The sequence below is a fragment of the Canis lupus genome, chromosome 8 (genome assembly GCF_048164855.1).
Source record: "Canis lupus baileyi chromosome 8, mCanLup2.hap1, whole genome shotgun sequence".
NCBI lineage: Eukaryota > Metazoa > Chordata > Mammalia > Carnivora > Canidae > Canis > Canis lupus.
The window spans coordinates 7,688,880-7,707,415 of NC_132845.1; the positions used below are offsets into that span (position 1 = coordinate 7,688,880).

Consider the following 18,536-nt stretch of genomic DNA (forward strand, 5'->3'; position numbering starts at 1 on the left):
GCCTTTCACGCTCTGGTCCTTGCCCAAACTCAAATATCCATTTAGCACATATTCATTGCAGAGTTCTTTGTGGAGTCGCGTGTGGGAAACAGAGGCAAATGTGCAATCAGAACACAGTGTGGTACCTTCTGTCACAGGGAAAGACCTGATAAACCAAGTCAAGAGAGCTCCCCGGGGTGGTGATGGCTGAGCTGAGTCCTAAGGGAATGTTGGGAGTTGACTGCATCTCCCATAAATGCTCCGCTTGGCTCTGGCTTTTCTGTTTCAACTCCCATGTCTTCGTCTACACTGTTCCTTCCAGCCGAAACACCCATCTCCACGCCCAACAGCCTGTAGAATGCCTATTTATCTTCGAGATTTTACACACATGTCATCTCTTCCTTGAAGCCTTCTCTCGTGCTCCTCGGGTGGGTGAGACGCCCCAATTTTGTGGTTCCAGAGGACACAACACCTGCTTCTGGAGAAACACTTGTCTTCACATCTGTGCATGTACTCTTCTGGGGCAAGATTATGTCTCTCATCTCTCACACCTCTCTCCAGCATAGTGCCTGGCACACAGTAAGCACTAAATAAGTGCTTCTTAAAATGACTAAATGAATAAATCCTCCTTAACACCTTAGGTATCTAATTCTAGAATTTTTTTTAGAATTTGACGAATGGGGAGGGGGGGAATCCCTGGGTGGCTCAATGGTTTAGCACCTGCCTTCGGCCCAGGGTGTGATCCTGGGGTCCCGGAATCAAGTCCCACGTCGGGCTCCCTGCACGGAGCCTGCTTCTCCCTCTGCCTGTGTCTCTGCCTCTCTCTGTGTGTCTCTCATGAATAAATAAATAAAACCTTAAAAAAAAAAAAAAAGAATTTGAGGAAGGTGGTGCCGTGACCCTTGAAAAACTCATTCAATCTCTCTAATCTTTTCCAGCTTTCTGTTGGGCTATTGATAACTAAGGTCCTTTATCACGATAAAAATCTCGTAATTCTATTTGACTCTCTGTGTCTATGAACACCCACAAGACTGAACCGCTCAAACATGTCTGGTAGTAGCAGAGTCTGAGAGGTTGATTCATTTAACACTCAGCCAATATTTACCAAATATTGACTGTGTATAAGGATCTGTACTGAGCATTAAGTAACAACCATGTAGATAAAGGCCTTGCCTTCATGGAGTTATGATCAAAAGAGCAACACATAGCAAAGAACTAAGATTGTATGTAGATATAATCTAAGATAAGAGCCATGGAAGAAAAGATCATTTTAAAAGATCACTTATCTGTGGTGTAGGAAATGGAATAGATGGGGCAAGAGGGAATATGAGGGCCCAATGAGAAGACATATTGGTTAGAAATTTGGGGTTGGTTGCTTGTGTTAGAATATCCCAGAGTCAATGGCTCATAAAAATCTGGGAGCTGATGCTCCTCACGTTAGAATAAGCTTGGAAGAGCAGCTCTGAGTGGGGGCAGGGGCGTCTGTATGTCAGGGCTGAGGCTTCTCTCTCATGGGGGTGGCCGCAAGGCGGCCTCTAAAGCATCTGCCAGCACATCCACATTTCAGGCAGGAAGAAAAAGGAAGCACTAAGGCAAAAGGGAACATGTCAGCATCTTTCCCAGAATTCTACACAGCAACTTCTACCTACATCTCACTACTCAGGACAGTGTCGCACGGCCAACCTATGTGCAGGACGTGCAGGAGTGCCTGAGAAATGTTGATCTTCTTCTTCACTTTTTTTTTTTTTTTTTTAGCTCTATTACCAGTCCAGGCAAAATTAGGCTTAGAAAGAAAGAAGAAAATAAATGGATATTCCACAGGCAAAAAGCTGCCCCGTCACCCCTTCCCATCTCTGGAAGGGAGGGTGGGCATGGTTTCCCGTGTGAGGGAGGGGTGTGCCGTGTTGGGCAGAAGCATGCTGTTGTCTGTGAGTTTAATGATGGGAAGAGGCAAGAGTCTGAATGTAAAAGGGCCCAAAAGGTTGGCTCACTCTCAACCCATCCACCTCTCCTAACATGCTTTCCTGAACTGGAGTCCTAGATTCCTTTGCAGTGACGATGCGGGCATATTACCTAGTTTACATCCGTCCTACAAAGATTCCCACATTTTGGATTCAGAAGTGAGCAACGTGCAGTGACATACTGAGACTCATGGCGATTTCAGCTTTTCTGACGAGTAGTTGACAAAGATGAGATATCTGTTCTCCTGGTCTACCTAAGTTCTTGGGTCCCATTCTTTTTTTTTTTTTTTTTTTTAAGATTTTGTTTATTTATTCATGAGAGAGACAGAGAGAGAGGCAGAGACACAGGCAGAGGGAGAAAGAGGCTCCACTCAGGGAGCCCAAAGTGGGACTTGATCCCGGGTCTCCAGGATCACACCCTGGGCCGAAGGCAGGTGCTAAACCGCTGAGCCACCCAGGGATCCCCTGGGGTCCCATTCTTAAGTTTAATAGATACTGAAGAGTCCAGGGGTGTGTTTGGGTATTTGTCCTGAGTGTGCTGCCCCAGGCTGTGTCGTTCACCACTGTGTAATATCCAAAGCTAATCCTCTGGCTCTCTTACAGATTTTTTTTTTTCTTAGTTAACCAGGTTTCTTTAATAAATACTCTCCTGCTACAAGTAGCTAGAGTGGATTCAGTTGTCTACAACTAAGGACTCTGTCCAGTATAGGACATAGGACCTATGGGACAGGATATAGACAGTTTCTTGTATTGCTCTGACTATAACATGTTTGTAGAATATGATTACTAATATAGTCCATTTTTAAAAGTTGACCATGTGCCAACTTCCTACTTGACCCCCCTTTTGGACATCAAAAGGTACCCCAGACGCAATATGTCCAAATAGGAAATTCCCAATATTTGCCATTCAACCTTGTTTTTAGGACTTTGGGTTATGCAATCCAGAAATTTAGTAAAAATTAGTGTTTTTTTAAAAAGATTTTATTTATTTATTCATTTGAAAGAGAGAGAGCAAGCGGGGGAAAGAGAGGGATAAGCATACTCTGTGCCAAGCACAGAGCCTACCATGGGGCCCATTCCCACGACCCCAGCCAAAATCAAGAGTTGGTCGCCCAACCAACTGAGCCACCCAGGTGACCCTGGAAATTCAGTAGGTTTTGTAGATATTCCCCTCAATGCACACGTTCATTCCATAACCAAGTTCTATGCTACCTCCTAAATGTCTCTGATTTCATCCACTTCTTTCTTTTTCCACCATCACTATCCTAGTCAAAGCTACTATGATCTCTCTCCTGAGCTACTAAATTAGTCTTTTGACTAATATAACTGCATATCCTTTGGGTCCTTTCTAATCTTGTTTTTAGAATTTTGTTACAAATTTCAACATGAAATATTGTGGATTAAGACAACTCACGAACTCATCCAAAAGTTCTTGCACAGTCTGGTGCTTGCCCATCTTTCTTGGCATATCTGTCATCTTGTCCTTTGTTCTCTGTCCTGGTCACTTGCCACACTCCCCAGCCACGGCCCATGCCAATTTTCTCTTCTAGAATGCTTGTCTTTCCTCTCCTTCCCTAGGGAACTCTTACACATTCTTCAACTCTCAGCCTAAGCACAACTTTCTACCTGACTAGGATCATGAAACTATCCTTTCTAGCATTTATCACAGGGGCAACTTTTAATTTATTTGTTCTCATTCGATTAATGTGTATCTAAATCCACTAGACTCTAAGTTCTCTGTAAAGAGGAACAATGCCTGATTCGGTTCCCCATCTACTGCATGTTGTTTTAATTTCTATTTCTTTGTTTACTGAAACTGAACAAGCATTGGGCCTTTTGAATAGTGAATAAAAGAAGCAGGTAGTCACATATGTGATTGATCATTATCACGTCAAAACTGCAAAGTAGGCAGTATTCCCAAATTTCCTAAGCAGTAAGTGGCAGAGGCGGGATTTAAGTCCAGATCTGTCTGAATGCAAAGCCTGAATTCTTTCCACTCCACCAGGCCGACTTCCTCTCTTAAACGCAGCAGTGTATGTGAGAGCATTTTGTAAAAACTGTTACCGGGCGTTGGGCTTTTTTTTCAATCATTATCATCTAGGTTGGAAGAACAAACAAAGGGCAGTCTGCCACCCATGACCAACATAAAATATGAAACGATGAAGAGAAATATCTACAACCCCTGTTTGCACAGCACCATGCAGCCGGCATCCCTACATTTTGGTTTGGTTGGCAGTCTTGGGAATTTAGTATTTTGTTAGGTGTCTTGTGATAGCAGCCACTCAAAAACACAATTCATCTTGATTATTAGTGCCTCTTAAATATTTCTATAATAAATAAGGTGTCCTGATCTGAACCAGATAAAACAAAGACTTTCTGCAACTCTCAGAAACCATAAGTCCTCAAGGACATAAAAAGTTAGGGACAAAGAACGAAGGCGTAAGAAGAGGAGTAGAGACAGAACCAACTCATCATTTTCTTATCTCTGAGAAATATGCCCTTCACTACTTCTGACCAACTCCAGCCAATTACTTTGATTTGTAGCTGGGAGTTGTAGCCTCTAGGTAAAAACATGGTCTATCCCGTCTACTTAGCAGACGGGTGGGGGTGCATACTTCCTTAGGGTCTCAAGAGGACCCCAGTCCCGAGGGCAATAACAAAGACAGACTGAAATCTGGGGAACATTTCAAGAGGAGGAGGAGCAGGAGCTCTGAGGACTATCAGTGTCATAGCTTATTGATGACCAGCTACTCCAGTTCCTCATCTCAAATAAGGACAGGAGGGAAACAAGATCAGGGAAGTTTCTCCAAGATATTCAACTTGACCAAGATAACTTGTAAGTGGTGATGAACAGTATGGACAATGCTCTGGTGTACTGCTTTATTTTTTTAAAAAAGCCATTTATATTTTGCTGTTGAGAATTTGAAAGAAAGGATAATGTAAGAAGTAGACAGACATCAATCAAATATCAGCAAATAATCATGCCACTCAGAAATAACCCCTTTTAATTTTTGATCAGACATACTTACTTTTAGTATTTTATATAAATATTTTCACACAGCTGTTAATTAACATCTACATATATAATTTTGTATTATTTTTATAAGATATTATAGTATTCCTATCTTACCATATCATTAAAATTTTTTCATAAACATTATTTTAATAACCAACAGAGTATTTCATTATAAAAATATACATATTTTACTTAACACTAGTCTGAATTGAAGCTCTTTTCCTTTTTTCTTTTATTATATAACACAATAATAAACATTTTGCTGCTAAATTTTTGCCTGTATATGTCATTATTTTCTTAGATGAGATTCTGGAGGATGGATTTTTGCATCAAAGGATATGAAGAGAAAGGTTTTCAATTCATATTTCCAAATTGCTTTCCACTGCCAGCATGATTTCATCTCATCATAGAGTCATCAGCTTTAAGTATTAGCAGTTTTTAAAATCTTCAATATTCAGAAAGTAATAATAGTCATTTAAATTTATATTTCTTTGATTACTAATGGAAGTCAATTAAAATATCTTATTTGTCATTTATATATCTTGTTTGTAAAATATGTTCATATACTCATTCTTCTATTGGGCAGTGCTCTTTCTTAAATATTTATGTGAGTCCTTATATATTAAGGATGCATGCAACCTCAGGTCTATGAGTAGAATTTTTCCTGAAATCAATAGAGTTTTAGAATTCAGCTGGCTCCAATCATTTAAGTTAACACTAATATTTTAGAAGATGGTCAAAGAAATCATGAAGATCGAAAAGACTAACAAGCAAGCTTAAATTTTTTATCTATAACCAGTGATCTTTATATAATCATGCCACCAATAAAGCAGGCATTTTTAGGAAGAGAGGCTAACTCCAAAGACTCTAACGATTTTAAGAAAGTGACACTATTTGCCTTCGAGGTAAGAAATCTACTTGACTTCCCATCTCGGTGGTGACCAATTATAGATTTTTAAAATGCAATCAAGTAAAATTAAGCAGATATTTAAATTAAGATGAAAAGACTAAAAAATAAATGAAAAGACTTAGAGAATGCCTTCTATGTTGCTATATCTTGCAGAAATGATGTGCTCCTAGGAAGGATAAAATAAATCATCAAGGAGTTGAGCAATTAAAAAATTACTATAAAAAATATCTTAATGTTTAAAAAATATTACAAATGTAGAGAAAGAAATAAAAATCCCATATTAATAATGACCTGGAAGGAATTGAGGTATTCTTCATTTCTATCCCTTCCTTTTTTTCGTTTTTTTTTTCAATAAGTATGTACTATTTATGACCAGATAAAACAATAAAGCTATCCAAAAAATGACCTATTGACAAGTTCAACAAATTTAACAAACTTAAAGTAAAAGGAAAATAATACCACTAGAGATGTAATAAGTATATAAAAGTATTTATGAAGTGAAACAGCACCCCCATTAAGAAGGGAGGCATGTATTAAGTGATGAGATAAATTCTCTTGTTGCTGCTGAAGGACCAGCTAAGAGTTGGTGATTTGGAGTGACACAGACCTAAACCATCACTTTTCAGTTGAGTGCTCTTAGAAAAGTCTCTGAATCTCTGAGCTTCAGCTTCCTCATCTATAAAACAGGGACTAATAATATCCATTTGCAGGACAAGATATGTAACCCATTTAGTATAGGTGGGCACAAAGTAGGTACCTAGTAAGTGAATAAATATTATTTTTTATTATTAACATTGTAACACAAAAATGACCTTTTATTTCCACTCTTCAGATAAAGACACTGGTGCTCAGAGTTTAAGTAACTTGGCCAAGAGTTGGTAAGTGGTGGAGTGGAAGTGGATCAACGTAGGTGACTTCATAGATGTATTCAGAACCACAGAGGTATTCAATATATGGTATTTGAATAAATGAATAGATACTAAATGTAATGTGATCCTGAAAGCCAATGTTGCACTCAAAAGGAACTTGGAGTTTATTCTTGGAGAGTTTAAATTTCTAGCTAGGAAAAAGAATGTGACCGGATGGGCAGGGGGTGTCTACATAGCATTCTGGTCCTTTTTCCCCCAGTAAAAAATTCTACCTAAGAGGATCACATCAAGTCACAGAGTTCTACATAAGGTGTTAGATGAGCAAGATTTAGCTGTTGGATGCAATTTCTGGCAAGAGATGAAATATATATCACAAAAGCTGGGAAGAATATGTTTGGGAGAAGACTCAGTAACCTGAACAAGAGCATTTTAAACTGAGATGTGAGGGGCGCCGGGGTGGCTCAGTCGGTTGGGTGGCTGACTTCTGGCTCAGCTCAGGCTGGCTTCCATCTCTGCGCTCAGTGGGGAGTCGGCTTCTCCCTTTCCTGCCCCTCCTCCTGCTTGTGCTCTATTTCTCTCTCTGTCTCTCTCAAATAAACAAAATCTTTAAAAAATAAAAAATAAAAGCAAATAAGCTGAGATGTGGGCAAGAGAAACGAAAAGAAATAAAGCCACCAACCCCCGTTTCACAGAGGATATAGTAAGTGCGTCAAAGAAAGGCGCCATCATGAGGATACAGCTGACAACTCTCAAGGAAAGACTGTGAGGAAGTGAATCCGTCACAATCCATACAGCACCAGGTGTGTTGATAGGCTCCGGGGGAGGTGGTGAGGCTTCCAGGAATGCAACCAGAAGTCGAAAGGAGCCAGGGAAGCACATGGCACAGTAGAGGAACTGTAAGCAATTCAATATGGCTGAAAGGCAGCATGTACACAGAGAATCATGGGCAGGAGTCCAAAGACCTGGCAAGATCCAAGGTGGGAACATCTAGTATTCCACGCCAGGAAACTTAAGTTTTCTACTGAAGAAGAGGAGCCATAGTCAGATTTTAAGGAGGGCAATGATATGATCAAATTTGTGTCTTTTTTGGAGGCTAGAATGGAGAGACCACGACGATGGCATGCAGTGGCCAGGAGGCAGATGAAGTAACTGGGGAAAGAAACATGAGGTCCTAAACGCAAGAGCATGCAGAGAGACTGGAAGGAAGACGATTACTTTATGAACTGTTTAGGAAATAAAAGCCATAGACCTGGGTCGTGTGGGATGCAACAGAGTGAAGCCCTGCAAATGACTCATCAAACTTGAAACATCTGCCCTTGCTTCTTTTCCTTCTCAACGTTTTAGTGAAAATGTCATTTCTTCAAAGAAGTCATTCCTGATACTTGATTAAAAATGAAGCCCTTCCCCACTTTCCATCACATCGCCCTACAAAGGTTTTTCATAATAGCAACCTCGATCGGAAATTATTTTGCCTTCTCGTTTACTAGTTTTTGTCTGTCTCTCTCACTAGGTTATAAACTCAGAGAGGAGAAAGACTTTGTGTAGTTCATCAGCACAGGGCCAGGCATGTACTCGGTGCATAATAAATGCTAACTGAGTTCATGTTTCTAACCTGGGCAACTGAGAGACGCAGCACCAGTGACAGAGTTAAATACAGAAGAAATAACAGATTTTTGTGGAGATGGAGGAGGAAGATGAGGAATTCTGCTTTGAAAAATGTTAAGCAAAAAAAAAAAAAAGAAAAATGTTAAGCTTTTAAGTGCATCAGTTTTAAGTTTTGGGAGAAATTGGCAATAGGGATATCCAGTGGCCCACTGATTAAATAAAATATTAAAATATTTTATATATATAAAAAATATATAAAAAATATATATAAAATCAGGGTACTGCTAAGGGCTGGGAATCGGGTTTTAAGAGTCACCTGTATTTGACAGCAGCACTTGAAGCCATTTATAGGACCAAGTGCTGTGCACAGTTGTACTGACCCAAGGGGGCCAGCAGGGAGGCTGAAATCCAGCCTGAGTTTGGCTCATCAAGCTTTGCATCCTGGAGGAGATCTGAGGTTCCTGGAGGAAAAAGTTTTATTCTTCACCCAAAGGTGCTATTTGCTGGGCAACCTGTGTGCCCAAGGAACTGTGACATCCACCAAAGTTACGGGGAGTTACTTTTTCAAATTCGCACAGAAGTGTAGCATAGACAAAGAGCATTCCAGAGTATGCACAAAGAACACCCAGAAAAGAGGGCAGAAAGCAACGAAGGACCTACCACCATTTTCATTCAGCTGAGCTACAATTTGATGCATGAGTGTCTTTAGCTCAGAAGTTGAGGATGGGTCCCTTGGTATGAGTGATTAAGTTCAAATTCTAGCTTCTTTGCTTACCAGCTGTTACCTCAGAAAAGTCACTTAACCTCTACAGGCCTCAGTTTTCTCATTTTTAAAGTGGGGGAAGTAATGATACTTATCCCATAGGATTCTAGGGAAGATTTGATGAAATAATATCCATAATGTATACAGCACTGGGCTTGGACAGACCAAGCCCTAGAGAAGGCTGATTGTCATTTAGGATGACTAATTTGACGCTGGCACACCACCATTCAGATTCCTCTTCAGGAAGAATGGAGCAGGGAGTGTTTCCAACAGAAAGCTCTTAAGGGTCAAATTCAACAGGAATAGCCTTGCTTGCGGAGAGCCGCCTTGTCCTCGATCATAGACCTTTCCTGGAGCATCAAGCTCCTATTAGTAACCCACATGGGACACAAAGCCCTCTCCCTCCCCCCAAGTCAGGACAGCTCTGAAGGCCTATCCCAGCTTTGGAACCCCCCCTTAGGATCAGCTCAGCCTCCACCGAGACTGTATACCAGTTCAACCGCTTTCTCTGCCAAACTGGGCACTTCTACAGTTAAAAACGCTGCCTGATAAACACTGATACATTAATCACCATCTCAGGCTCTGCTTCTCGTGAACCAAACGTGAAAGAGTCGGTGCCAGGAGTGACTGGAGGGATCAAGTCCTGGGGCAGGGTTTTGGAGATGGATTACTTGCTGTTTGCTGGCAACAAGAACCCAATCACTGGGGGGAGGTAGGGCAATGAGAGACCTTGACACAGCACAATTGTTAAAACTTTCCCCAGCGATACACCGAGAAGGTACACCAGTGGAAGGTGATGCATTTGCTGGTTAAGCTTTTGAGACCTATGGAAAAAAAAAAAAAAATAGTACCTTTATAGGTACAATGGGATTGGGTGGCTGTTGCTAAACCCAACAGACCTCTGGAAAAAAAAAAAAACCAAAAAGTTAAGAAGCCCTTAACCATCAATTAAAAGCCAAGTGTGAACGTCAGAAGACTTTTTTGGAAATATGTAAAGATGCTTTTATCTCCTGCAGTGGGAGGGCAGAGAAAGCTGAAGTCCCAAGCTTGGGACTTCACTGAAAGGGTGGCAGAGCTCCAAAGAAAGTCAAATTCCAAACCAGGGGAGATCTGCTATGCCAAGCTTAGGAGCCTGATAAAGAATGTGACCCTGGGGCATCTCTGTGGCTCAGTGATTGAGCATCTGCCTTTGGCTCAAGTTGTGATCCCGGGGTCCTGGGATCCAGTCCCGCATCGGGCTTCCCTCAGGGAGCCTGCTTCTCCCTCTGTGTGTGTCTCTCCGTGTCTCTCATGAATAGGTAAATAAAATCTTTAAAAAAAGAAAAAAAGAATGTGACCCTGATACATGGAATAGAGACATCTGGGTTGACACACCTGAAAATATCGAATTCCAGATTCCCCTGAATACTCCAAATCTATAGAGGTAATCCAATCTACTAAGAATTAGCACCCCTCCTTTTTTTCAAATTTTTATTTAAATTCTAATTAGTTAACATATAGTATAATACTGGTTTCAGGAATGGAAATTAGTGATTCATCACTTACATATAAAACCCAGTGCTCATGACAAGTGCCCTCCTTAATACCCACCTCTCATTTAGCCCATCCCCCACCCCCCTCCCTCCATCAACCCCTAGTTTGTTCTCTATTCCTAAGAGTCTTTTATGGTTGGTTTCCCTCTCTCCCATATGTTCATCTGTTTTGTTTCTTAAATTCCACATATGGATGAAATCATACAATATTCGTCTTTCTCTGACTTATCACACTTAGCATAACACACCCTAGCTCCATTCACACCATGGCAAATGGCAAGACTTCATTCTTTTTGATAGCTAGGTAATATTCCTGTCGATGGACATTTGGGCTCTTTCCATGTTTGGCTATTGTTGATAATGCTGCTATAAACATCAGGGTGCGTGTACCCTTCCGACCTGTATTTCTGTATCCTTTGGGGTAAATACCTAATACTACAATTGTTGAGCCATAGGGTGGCTCTATTTTTAACTTTTTGAGGGGCCTCTACACTGTTCACCAGAGTGGCTGCACCAGTGTGCATCCCACCAACAGTGCAAGAGGGTTCCCCTTTCTCCACATCCTTGCCAGCATCTGTTGTTTCCTGTGTTATTGATTTTAGCCATTCTGACAGGTGTGAGGTATTATCTCATCATGGTTTCGATTTGTATTTCCCTGATGATGAGCAGTGTTGGGCATCTTTCCATATGCCTATTACCTCTCTGGATGTCTTCTTTGGAAAATGTCTATTCATGTCTTCTGCCCATTTCTTAATGGGATTGTTTGGGTTTTGGGTTTGATGAGTTCTTTATAGATTTGGGATACTAACCCTTTATTAGATATGTCATTTGTAAATATCTACTTCCATTCCATAGGCTGCTTTTCAGTTTTGTTGATTGTTTCCTTCACCGTGCAGAAGCTTATTATCTTGATGGAGTCCGACTAGTTCATTTTTGCTTTTGTTTCCCTTGCTTCTGGTGACATGTCTAGTAAGAAGGTGCTATAGCCGAAGGCAGATAGGTTGCTGCTGTGTTCTCCTCTAGGATTTTGATGGTTTCAGCCTCACATTTAGGTCTTTCATCCATTTTGGATTTTTGTGTGTGTGTGTGTGTATGGTGTAAGAAAGTGGTCCAGTCTCATTCCTCGGCTTGGTGCTGTCCAGTTTCCCAGCTCCATTTATTTTTTTCCCATTTATTGAAGAGACTCTTTTTTCCATTGGATTTTCTTTCCTGCTTTGTCCAAGTTGGCCATATATTATGGGTCCATTTCTGGGTTTTCTATTCTGTTCCATTGATCTATGTGTTTGTTTTTGTGTCTGTACAATATTGCCTTGATGACTATATCTTTGTAATATATCTTGAAGTCCGGAATCATGATGCCTCCAACTTTGCTTTTCTTTTTTTAGGGTTTCTTTGTCTGTTCAGGGTCTTTGTGGTTCCATACAAATTTTAGAATTGTTTATTCTAGCTCTGTGAAAAATGCTAGTGGTATTTTGATAAAGATTGTATTAAATGTGTAGGTTGCTTTGGGTAGTATAGACATTTTAACAATGTTTGTTCTTCCGATCCATGAGCATGGAATGTTTTTCTATTATTTTGTGTCTTCTTCAATTTCTTTCATAAGTGTTCTATAGTTTTCAGAGTACAGATTTTTTACCTCTTTGGTTAAGCTTATTCCTAGGTATCTTATTTTTTTTTTTGGCACAATTATAAATGGGATTGATATCTTGATTTCTTTTCCTGCTGCTTCATTATTGGTGTATAGAAATGTAACAGATTTCTGTACATTGATTTTATAACCTGCAACTTTATTGAATTCATGTATGAGTTCTGATCATTTTTGGTAGAGTATTTCAGGTTTTCCACATAGAGTATCAGTTTTCTGCAAAGAGTTTGACTCCTTCCTTGCTGATATGGATGGCTTTTATTTCTTTTTGTTGTCTGATTGCTGAAGCTAGGACTTCTGGTACTATGTTAAATAGTAATGGTGAGAGTGGTCATCCCTATCTTGTTTCTGACTGTAGAGGAAAAGCTCTCAGCTTTTTCCTATTGAGGATGATATAAGCTGTGGGTCTTTCATACATGGCTTTTATGATGTTGAGGTATGTTCCCTTTATACTTACTTTGTTGAGGGATTTTTTTTTTTCAAGAATAGATGCTGTATTTTGTAAAATGAATTAGCACCGTTCTTTTGTTTGAGGATGCTGCAGGGCCTTTCCCTGACAAGACAAAACATGATTCCCTGCATCTATGAACCGAATCTCCTCCCGCTCACTAGGCAAATAACCAGGTAAAAGTCACAATATATTCCAGATAGAGATACACTGGGACTGATGAAGAGGAAAACGAGTATTCTCCAAATGAGCTCCCAGCATGTGATGGTAAGAACTGGGAGAAAACACACAGGGCTGGATTCTGAGGACACTTGATCAAGGGGCTTGAACATAATGTTTGATAAGGAAAAGCTTATCAATTTGGGAGCACTCTCCCAAGATACACAATTTAACACCTTGGCAAGGACTTTGGAAGATAATATGAATATATGACTAGAATAACACCTAGAGCATGGTAAAAATGATGATCCCTACAAAGTGAGTTAGAATAATTACAACATATGGTTTAAAAAGTCAGGGTGAGGGTGGGGATAGGAAAAGACTCAGAGAAGGGAATCATAATAAAGTAGATATACTATGCAAGGTTAAAAAACTAACTAGAGCACTATACACCATGAAAGAACCCAAATGATACACCAATCACCAGAGTAATAAAAAAAAAATGCACTGGGTGCCAATATCACTAAGAAGTTCAATGGTGGCTCTCCTCTGCAGGCCAGGGGGAAATTCGAAGATTCCATTATAGTATTTGACTTATCAATAGCAGATGGATGATAGGATACTGCATTAAAGTCCAGATGCCAGAAACCTAATGGACGTAATTATGGTAAGTGACAGAGTCAGAAGTGCAGGCCAGAGTGCCTGGACCTACAAAGGAAGTGTGGAAATGGCTAATTATAAATACCACCCCTGGGTGGGGGTACAGACAATAAATGAGCAGCCAACAAGGGTATTGGTCAATATACACAATCAAAAGATATCAAGGAAAGATAAATGAAGTGACACCTTGCAAAAATGAGAATCAAGAAGGAAGTCAGTCACCCTGATAAAAGGTCACAATTCCTTGCTCAGTTTCCAGGCCTTAGCCAGGTTTTTTTTTTTTTTTTTTTAAAAGCAGGGCACAAAATTTTTAGCTTTATTATCAGCTACTGAGCTATGAGATACAAACCAATCAGAAACATTAAAGTTGCTCGAAACAGGTGTTTACATTTACACTACACAGAAGCCAGAGTCCTATCTTTTGATCCCAATGCCATCCCTCTGGGGAAGGATGGCCTCAGCTAGGGGGGCAAAGGAACACGTTACGTTATAATAGTAAGAGTCTCATCCATCTAGGAAAGTAGTGAACCACAGCCACCATTTTAATGGGCACCAAAATCTTATTTGAAATCAGTTTTTAAAGGTTCTCTTAATCATAGTTTTCAAATGAAAACAGGAACCCCTCTTCTGTGAGCATTCCAGCTCACTACCCAAGAGACTTGAATACTTCTGTTAAGGCAACTGGAAGCCCACCTTAGCCTTGAATGGTGACTTCTGCCCAGTATATGATCTGTCCTTTGTTTGCCAGTAAATGCAATCCAACAGAGCATGCTATGGGGAAAAACGGGAATTTATGCAGTGCTGCCCTCTGGTAAAAGGGGAACACAGCACTCAAAGCAAAAGGCCACAGAGGGCTCCCAAAGAATCCAGTAGAACTAAGAGAAGCCTTCAACTTTCCAAAAAGACTTCACAACTGGATCCAGGTAGTCCAAGTAGAACAGTGCCCTGCAGCAAGGAGTAGTGTATATGCCAATGAGAAGACCCAGGTTCCAAGAACTGTTACAGTGGCTTCTAGAGTCAATCTCTCCCATTCATAGCACACCTTTGCTTTGATTTTTGCTCACCACAAATCCCTCTGTATCGAGGAGTTTATTTCTAAGGCTAGAACTTCAGCACAGGGCTGAGAGACTTCACGAGGTATTCTTCTCCATGTCCAGCCATCTTTGGCAGCTCTCCTTGTAATGCTTTCACCTTCCCATTCCCTGTGGGGAGACAGGACAGGTGATGAGAAAACCTGGACTCATACTCAAAGGAGATGGACACAAGCCCAGCTGCCAGGAGTCAGCTGCTCTGGCCTCATAGTCTCTAATCATTAGTCTCTTAGGAGCAAGAAAGAACTGGAAAGCAGCAGAATTTAGAGCAGGAAGAGAGCCCAGAGGAAGAGCATGACTGAGCCAGGTTTTAGACCCAGAACCTACTGACTGAAAAAGAAGGTGCACCCCAGGAATAAGGGCTTTCTATCACCACTCAAGAGTACATACTAATCATTCCCCCAAAGTGACCTATTGCCATTTACTTGAGTAGCTGTACACTGAAGGAAGGAGATTATCCAAACAGTGAGAGGACTCTCGGATACAAAGTATGAGTTGACATTGATGCCTAAAGTTGGTATCATAGTCTCACATTAGTATGAAGATATAGAAGGGCCAGGCAAAAAATGTGCCCCCTGCCTAGTAGTCTACCTACACCTAGGAGTTAGCACTGCTGACACCGAGAGTGCTTGGCCGTGGGGCAAGTGCTATTATAGTGGAGAAGGCCAAGTAGAAGGCTCTGAAATTGCTCCACACTCTAAGCTAAGAAAAGAAATGAAAAATAATGCTACATTTAGAGCAGATGACAGAAATCAGTGCCACTGTTACACCTAAAGGATGTAGGGTGTGGTGATTCTTATCAGAATAGCATTTAGTTCATAAGTCTGGCCCCTATAAAGAAACAGATGGATCCTAGAGGATGACAGTATGCTACTGCAAACTCAAAAAGTAGGAATCCCAATTGCAACTGCTATGTTAGATGTGTCATCTTTGCTAGAGCAGATTAACACAACCTCAGAACATGCTAGGCAGCTATTGATCTGGCAAATGAATACTTTTCCATCCCTATCAGAAAAGAGGATCAGAAATAGTTACACTCACTTGAACAGACAGCAGTACATATTTGTAGTCTTGCCCTAGGGCTTTGGGGAAAAGACAGACCATGGGCATCAAATGACCACACAGCCAGAACTCTCCATTGTGACCTGAGTTCCGTGAGACTCATGAAATCATAAAATTGGATGGGCCCAGCAGACGTTTATTTTAAATGGAAGTGGTACAGCCAGGAGTGAACACAAATAATTCTGGAGTGCAGGAACAAGCTGCAAGAGGAGGTAGGACACATGTCATCCACCACTGTCTCTGCACCAGCACTTCTCCCTCACCTGCACTGCAACAGGTAGGGCTCCCTGGAGATTCCTCAGGACCCATTAATGGATGAGAAGAGCCCGACGCTTTGTTCACAGGTCAGTCTGGTATAGGAGTGAAAGCTGACAAAGAACAGTGGCAGCAGTACCACCTCACTCAGAGGTATCCTTGATAGACAGTGATTACTGGAAATCCTCCCAAGAGGCAGAGCTTTGGGCAACATACAGGGTCACCTAGTTTATGTCAAAAGAAAAGTGACCTGGGATGCCTGGGTGGCTCAGCGGTTGAGTGTCTGCCTTTGGCTTAGAGCATGATCCCAGGGTCCAGGGATCAAGTCCTGGATCAGGTTCCCTGCAGGGAGCCTGTTTCTCCCTCTGCCTGTGTCTCTGTGTCTCTCATGAATAAATAAATAAAATCTTAAAAGGAAAGAAAAAGAAAAGAAAAAGAAAGAAAGAAAGAAAGAAAGAAAGAAAGAAAGAAAGAAAGAAAGAAAGAAAGAAAGAAAGAAAGAAAGAAAGAAAGAAAGAAAGAAAGAAGAAAGAAAGAAAGAGAAAGAAAAGAAAGAAAGAAAGAAAGAAAGAAAGAAAGAAAGAAAGAAAAAGAAAGAAAGAAAGAAAGAAAGAAAGAAAGAAAGAAAGAAAGAAAAAGAAGAAGAAGAAGAAGAAGAAGAAGAAGAAGAAGAAGGAAGGAAGAAAGAAAGAAAGAAAGAAAGAAAGAAAGAAAGAAAGAAAGAAAGAAAGAGAAAGAAAGAGAAAGAAAGAAAGAAGGAAGGAAGGAAGGAAGGAAGGAAGGAAGAAAGAAAGAAAGAAAGAAAGAAAGAAAGAAAGAAAGAAAGAAAGAAAGAAAGAAAGAAAGAGTGACCCAAGGTAAGAGTATCATGGACTCATGGACAGTGGCAAGAATTTGGCTGATGAGCCAAGAGCCCGAAAAAAGAAAGCTAGGAGTCTCAGGAACATGGAGTTCCAGAAAAGAAGGATTATTTCTAATAATCTAAGAGATTATTTTATCTCTAAGATAAGATAAGATTAGATCTTATCCAGAAAAGAAGGATTATTTCTAATAATCTAGGAGATTATCTTATCTCTAAGATAAGATAAGATTAGATCTAATCTAATCTCTAGAGAGCACAAAATGATTATAATCTACCGAGATTATAGTGTAGCTCACTCTTCGCCTGTCCAATCCTTCTTCCTGCCCTCCCTCCCCCACACGCTGAAGCCAAGAACACAACTTTATACATCTCCAGCTCAGAGTCCACTCCCTGGGAGGCAGACATTACCTAAAACATTGAAATCCCAACTTTGTTCTCAGCTAAATCCCCAGTGCCTAGTTCTGTCTGACACAAATGCCAGGTTCTCAGTAAATATTTGTTGAATAAATGATTGAACCCCAAAGAAACTGATTTGCCAAGGCCCATGACAGAACCACTTCTGAGTTCTGTACCCTCCTGTAAATTCTTGCCTTCTTGGCTCTAATGCAGGTCTCAGTAGCCCGAGGAAGACCCAAATGGTGAGGGTAAGAGAATCATCTCGCTACACTTTGTCAGTCCCAAACGGACTGTGTGTACAAACACACACACACACACACACACACACACACACACACACCGTAACTCAAAGAGACCTACATATTTGTCTGCATTTTGGACAGCTAGACTGAATACTAATAATTTGTAAAATCATCAGTAACATAAAAATGTCATTATTAAAGAGAGTTACTGGACTTCCATTCTCAGTAAATCATCATAGGAAAAAACTAGCATTTCTTAGAGAATTAGATGTTTTCATATACACAAAATAGAAGTTACGTGTTGTCATTCAGTATTCCGGACTTAAAACTTTCATGGATGCTCAAATGCAACATATCAGTAAAGTTGAAAATGTGGTTCGCGCTGTACAAACAATTTCTTTTCATATACCCCCCAAAATAGAAATTTACATTTTCTTAAAATATAAGTAATGTTGGTTACAAAATCATACACCGAAGAGAAAACCAAAAGGGAGCTTGAAAAATGTTCTTGGTGAAATTAGACGTCATGCACAACAGCATTCTTCCTAAATGTAAGGAATTAACTACCTGCTTTTTTGCCAAATTCTCTTCCTAACTTGTTCTCATGTCCCACTTGCCTGAAAAGAGAAAGAACTGAATGTTCTGCCCATGCCATTTGTAGGATATTGAAAATTCTAATTTTCATCAAAATAACTTCCTATGTAGAAGGACCAAAACAACCGATTGAAGAGAACAATTTAATAGAACCGTGTTGACCCAATCTGGGTACAGGAAAGTGCTAGTGACTTCCAAAGTGCCTGAAGCCTGTTGAGGCAGCAGCAGCAGCAGAAGCCTGACTTGGTATTCTCACGTACAACCTAGTCATCCGGGACACCGAGGTGACAGCCTTCTTATTCTTTAAATTTATTTTATTTATTAAATTTATTATTTTTATTAAATTTATTATTTATTCTTAATTTGCTTTTAGTGTAGTTTGATCTGCCAACATATAGTATAACACCCAGTGCTCATCCCATCAAATGCCCCCCTCAGCACCTGTCACCCAGTTATCCATCCCCCCACCCACCTTGCCTTCCACAAC

General features: G+C 40.4%; 1 long non-coding RNA gene across 6 annotated transcripts in view; it reads right to left on the reverse strand.

The window, feature by feature from the left end:
• LOC140637809 (uncharacterized) overlaps positions 1-15,775 on the reverse strand; it is a 65,200-nt gene extending 49,425 nt beyond the window's left edge. Inside the window, exons 1-2 of one of the 6 annotated variants that reach the window (XR_012034848.1) lie at positions 15,680-15,775; positions 14,612-14,749 (exon numbers count right to left, since the gene is read on the reverse strand). This is a non-coding gene — a long non-coding RNA (uncharacterized lncRNA). Of the gene's footprint in view, positions 1-14,611; positions 15,367-15,679 lie in introns of those variants that run through there. The other 5 variants (XR_012034849.1, XR_012034853.1, XR_012034845.1 and 2 more) reach the window with 5 other exon arrangements.
• Positions 15,776-18,536: the final 2,761 nt, after the last annotated feature.